Here is a 6,564-nt window from a genome sequence, read left to right on the forward strand (position 1 = left end):
TTGTGTGTTGAAAACTTGATCCCAATGCAACAGTGTTGGGAGATGGGGCCTAATGAATGGTCATTAGGACATGAGGGCCAAGTGAATGAATTAATGCCATTATCAATCACAGGAGTGGGTCAGTTATCATGAGAGTAGGTTCATTATAAAAGGTAGACAGAGAGAATTTTCCCCCTCTTTCTCTTCCTCACTCTCTCTTTGTCTCTCTCCCTCCCTTTCTTTGTCTTTCTGTCATGGCATGATGCAGCAAGAAGTCCCTCATCCAATGCCAGCTCCTTGATCTTGGACTTCCAAGCCTACAGACCTGTGAAGAATAAATTTCTGCTCATTATAAATCATTATAAATTACTCTGTCTATGGTATTCTTATATATGGTATGGTATATGGTATTCCTATATTATGGTATTTTTACATAGCAGCACAAAACAGACTGAGACAATGAAGGAGGCTGTGTATATGTAGGGGCAGGGAAGAAATAGGAAATCTCTGTATCTTGTACTCAATTTTGCTGTGAATTTAAAACTTCTCTAAAAAACGAATGCAAATAAATAAATAACTTTAAAAAATATATAAGGGCAAGACGGCCAAATAGGAACAGCTCCAGTCTGCAACTCCCAGTGAGATTGACACAGAAGGTGGGTGATTTCTGCATTTCCAACTGAGCTACACGTTTCATCTCATTGGGACTGGTTGGACAGTGGGTGCAGCCCATGGAGGGTGAGCCAAAGCAGGGTGGGGTGCCTCCTCACCCGGGAAGCACAAGGGGTCAGGGAATTATCTCTCCTACCCAAGGGAAGCCGTCAGGGACTGTGCCTGAGAAACAGTGCACTCCAGCCAAGATACTGCACTTTTTCCATGGTTTTTGCAACCCACAGACCAGGAGATTCCCTCTGGTGCCTATGCTACCAGGGCCCTGGGTTTCAAGCACAAAACTGGGTGGCTTCAGGAGTTTTTTTCCATACCCCAGTGGTGCCTGGAACGCCAGCGAGACAGAACAGTTCACTCCCCTGGAAAGGGGGCTGAAGCCAGGGAGCCAAGTTGTCTGACTCGGTGGGTCCCACCACCAGAAAGCCCAGCAAGCTCAGATCCACTGGCTTGAAATTCTTGCTGCCAGCACAGCAGTCTGAGGTCGTCCTAGGAGGCTTAAGCTTGGTTGGGGGAGGGGTGTCTGCCATTGCTGATGCTTGAGTAGGCAGTTTTACCCTCAAAGTGTAAACAAGGCTGCCAGGAAGTTCAAACTGGGCGCAGCCCACTGCAGCTCAGCGAGGCCGCTGTGGCCAGACTGCCTCTCTAGTTTCCTCCTTTCTGGGTACGGAATTTCTGAAAAAAAGGCAGCAGGCCCACTTAGGGGCTTATAGATAAAACCCACATCTCCCTGGGACAGAGCACCTGGGGGAAGAAGTAGCTGTGGGTGCAGCTTCAGCAGACTTAAACGTCCCTGCCTGATGCCTCCGAAGCGAGCAGTGGATCTCCAGCACAGTGTTCAAGCTCTGCTAAGGGTCAGACTGCCTCCTCAAGTGGGTCCCTGACCCTGATCCCTGTGTATCCTGACTGAGAGACACCTCCCGGTAGGGGTTGACAGACACTTCATACAGGAGAGCTCTGGCTGGCATCTGGCAGGTGCGCCTCTGGGAAGAAGATTCCAGAGGAAAGATCAGACAGTAATCTGCAGCCTCCATTGGTATACCTAGGCAAACACGATCTAGAGTGGACCTCCAGCAAACTCCAGCAGACCTGCAGCAGAAGAGCCTGACTGCTAGAAGGAAAACTAACACGCAGAAAGGAATAGCATGTCCACTCAGAGACCCCATCCAAAAGTCACCAATGTCAAAGACCAAGGTAGATAAATCCATGAAGATGGGGAGAAACCAGCAGAAAAAGGCTGAAAATTCAAAAAACCAGAACACCTCTTCTCCTCCAAAGGATCACAACTCCTCACCAGCAAGGGAACAAAACTGGGCAAAGAATGAGTTTGACAAGTTGACAGAAGTAGGCTTCAGAAGGTTGGTAATAATAAACTTCACCAAGCTAAAGGAGCACATTCTAACCCAATGCAAGTAAGCTAAGAACTTTGAAAAAAGGTTAGACAAATTGCTAACTAGAATAACCAGTTTAGAGAAGAACATAAATGACCTGATGGAGCTGAAAAACACAGCATGAAAACTTCATGAAGCATACACAAGTATCAATAGCCAAATTGATCAAGCAGAAGAAAGGGTATCAGAGATTGAAGATAAACTTAATGAAATAGAGAAACAAGACAAGATTAGAGAAAAAAGAATGAAAAGAAACGAACAAAGCCTCCAAGAAATATGGGACTATGTGAAAAGACCAAATCTACATTTGATTGTTGTACCTTAAAGTGACGGGGAGAATGGAACCAAGTTGGAAAACACTGCAAGATATTATCCAGGAGAACTTCCCCAACCTAGGAAGACAAGCCAACATTCAAATTCACTAAATACAGAGAACGCCACAAAGATACTCCTCGAGAAGAGCAACTCCAAGACACACAAACATCAGATTCACCAAGATTGAAATGAAGGAAAAAATGTTAAGGGCAGCCAGAGAGAAACGCCGGGTTACCCACAAAGGGAAGCCCATCAGACTAACAGCAGATCTCTCTGCAGAAATCCTACAAGCCAGAAGAGAGTGGGGGCCAATATTCAACATTCTGAAAGAAAGAATTTTCAACCCAGAATTTCATATCCAGTCAAACTAAGTTTCATAAGTGAAGGAGAAATAAAATCTATTACAGACAAGCAAATGCTGAGAGATTTTGTCACCACCAGGCCTGCCTTACAAGAGCTCCTGAAGGAAGCATTAAACATGGAAAGGAACAAACGGTACCAGCCACTGCAAAAACATACCAAATTGTAAAGACCATTGACACTATGAAGAAACTACATCAACTAACGGGCAAAATAACCAGCTAGCATCATAATGGCAGAATTAAATTCACACATAACAATATTAACCTTAAATGTAAATGGGCTAAATGCCCCAACTAAAAGACACAGACTGGAAAACTGGATAAAGAGTCAAGACCCACCGGTGTGCAGTATTCAGGAGACCCATCTCATGTGCAAAGACACACATAGGCTCAAAATAAAGGAATGGAGAAATATTTACCAAGCAAACGGAAAACAAAAAAAAAAAAGCAGGGGTTGCAATCCTAGTCTCTGATAAAACAGAGTTTAAACCAACACAGATCAAAAGAGACAAAAAAGGGCATTACATAATAGTAAAGGGATCAATGCAACAAGAAGAGCTAACTATCCTAAATATATATGCACCCAATACAGGGGCACCCAGATTCATAAAGCAAGTTCTTAGAGACTTACAAAGAGACTTATACTCCCACACAACAATAGTGGGACACTTTAGCACCCCACTGTCAATAGTAGACAGATCAACAAGACAGAAAATTAACAAGAATATTCAGGACTTGAACTCAGCTCTGGACCAAGTGGACCTAATAGATAGCTACAGAACTCTCCACCCCCAATCAAAATAATATGCATTATTCTCAGCACCTCATCACACTTATTCTAAAATTGACCACATAATTGAAAGTAAAACACTCCTCAGCAAATGCAAAAGAACGAAAATCATAACAGTCTCTCAGACCACAGTGCAATCAAATTAGAACTCATGATTAAGAAACACACTCGCACTTTGGGAGGCTGAGGCGGGTGGATCATGAGGTCAGGACATCCAGACCATCCTGGCAAACATGGTGAATCCCCGTCTCTGCTAAAAATACAAGAAACTAGCCAGGCATGGTGGAGGGCACCTGTACTCCCAGCTACTCGGGAGGCTGAGGCAGGAGAATGGCATGAACCCGGGAGGCGCAGCTTGGAGCTTGCAGTGAGCCAAGATCGTGCCACTGAACTCCAGCCTGGGCGAGAGAGGGAGACTCCGTCAAAAAAAAAAAAAAAAAAAGAAACACACTCAAAACCACACAACTACATGGAAACTGAACAACCTGCTCCTGAGTGACTACTGGGTAAATAACAAGAAGGCAGAAATAAAGATGTTCTTTGAAACCAATGAGAACAAAGACACAACGTACCAGAATCTCCGGGACACATTTAAAGCACTGTGTAGAGGGAAATTTATAGCACTAAATGCCCACAAAAGAAAGCAGAAAAGATCTAAAATTGACACCCTAACATCAAAATTAAAAGAAATGGAGAAGCAAAAGCAAACAAATTCAAAAGCTAGCAGAAGGCAAGAAATAACTAAGAACAGAGCAGAACTGAAGGAGATAGAGACACAAAAAACCATTCAAAAAATCAATGAATCCAGGAGCTAGTTTTTTTGAAAAGATCAACAAAATAGACTGCTAGCCAGAAGAAAAGAGAGAAGAATCAAATAGATGCAATAAAAAATGATAAAGTGGATATCACTACTGATCCCACAGAAATACAAACTACTGTCAGAAAATACTATAAACACCTCTACACAAATAAACTAGAAAATCTAGAAGAAATGGATACATTCCAGGACACATATATCCTCCTAAGTCTAAACCAGGAAGAAGTCGAATCCCTGAATAGACCAATAACAAGTTCTGAAATTGAGGCAGTAATTAATAGCCAACCAACAAAAAAAAGTCCAGGACCAGATGGACTCACAGCTGAATTATACCAGAGGTACAAAGAGGAGCTAGTACCATTCCTTCCGAAACTACTCCTAACAACAGAAAAAAAGGGAATTACCCCCTAACTCATTTTATGAGGCCAGCATCATCCTGATACCAAATCCGGGCAGAGACAGAACAAAAAAAGAAAATTTCAGGCCAATATCCCTGATGAACATCGATGTGAAAATCCTCAATAAAATACTGGCAAACCAAATCCAGCAGCACGTTAAAAAGCTAGCTAACATGATGAAACCCCCTCGCTAATAAAAATACAAAACATTAGCCGACGTGGTTGCACCTGCCTGTAGTCCCAGCTACTAGGGAGGCTGAGGCAGGAGAATTAGTTGAACCCAGGAGGCAGAGGTTACAGTGAGCTGAGATCGCACCATTGCACTCTAGCCTGCATGACAGAGGCACTCCGAAAAGAAAAAAAAAAAACCTTACCCACCATGATCAAGGTGGCTTCATACCTGGGATGCAAGGCTGGTGTTCAACATGTGCAAATCAATAAATGAATTCCATCAGATAAACACAGCCAATGAAAAAAACCACATGATTATCTCAATAGATGCAGAAAAGGCCTTCCACAAAATTCAACAGACCTTCATGCTAAAAACTCTCAATAAGCTAGGTATTGATGGAACATATCTCAAAATAATAAGAGATATTTATGATGAACCCACAGCCAATATCATACTGAATGGGCAAAAACTGGAAGGATTCCCTTTGAAAACTGGCACAAGACAAGGATGCCCTCTCTCACCATTCCTATTCAACATAGTATTGGAAGTTCTGGCCAGGGCAATCAGGCAAGAGAAAGAAATAAAGGGTATTCAAATAGGAAAAGAGGAAGTCAAATTGTCTCTGTTTGCAGATGACATGATTGTATATTTAGAAAACCCCATCGTCTCAGCCCAAAATCTCCTTAAGCTCATAAGCAATTTCAGCAAATTCTCAGGATACAAAATCAATGTGCAAAAATCGCAAACATTCCTATACACCAATAACAGACAAACAGAGAGTCAAATCATGAGTGAATTCCTATTCACAATTGCTACAAAGAGAATAAAATACCTAGGAATACAACTTACAAGGAATGTGAAGGACCTCTTCAAGGAGAACTACAAATCACTGCTCAAGGAAATAAGAGAGGACACAAATAAATGGAAAAACATTCAATGCTCATGGATAGGAAGAATCAATATCATGAAAATGGTCATACTGCCCAAAGTAATTTATAGATTCAATGCTATCCCCATGAAGCTACCATTGACTTTCTTCATAGAATTGGAAAAAACTTCTTTAAACTTCATATAGAACCAAAAAAGAAGCCACATAGCAAAGACAAGCCTAAGCAAAAAGAACAAAGCTGGAGGCATCACACTACCTGACTTCAAACTATACTACAAGTCTACAGTAACCAAAACAGGATGGTACTGGCACCAAAACAGAGATATAGACCAATGGAACAGAACAGAGGCCTCAGAAATAACACCACACATCTACAACCATCTAATCTTTGACAAACCTGACAAAAACAAGCAATGGGGAGAGGATTCCCTATTTAATAAATGGTGTTTGGAAAACTGGCTAGCCATATGCAGAAAACTGAAACTGGGCCCCTTGCTTTCACCTTATACAAAAATTAACTCAAGATGGATTAAAGACTTAAAGGTAAGACCTATAACCATAAAAATCCTAGAAGAAAACCTAGGCAATACCATTCAGGACATAGGCATGGGCAAAGACTTCATGTCTAAAACACCAAAAACAATGGCAACAGAAGACAAAATTGACAAATGGGATCTAATCAAACCAGATAGTTTCTGCACAGCAAAAGAAACTATCATCAGAGTGAACAGCCAACCTACAGAATGGGAGAAAAAATTTGCCATCTATCTATCTGACAAAGGGCT

Source organism: Pongo pygmaeus, chromosome 1, assembly GCF_028885625.2.
Source record: "Pongo pygmaeus isolate AG05252 chromosome 1, NHGRI_mPonPyg2-v2.0_pri, whole genome shotgun sequence".
NCBI lineage: Eukaryota > Metazoa > Chordata > Mammalia > Primates > Hominidae > Pongo > Pongo pygmaeus.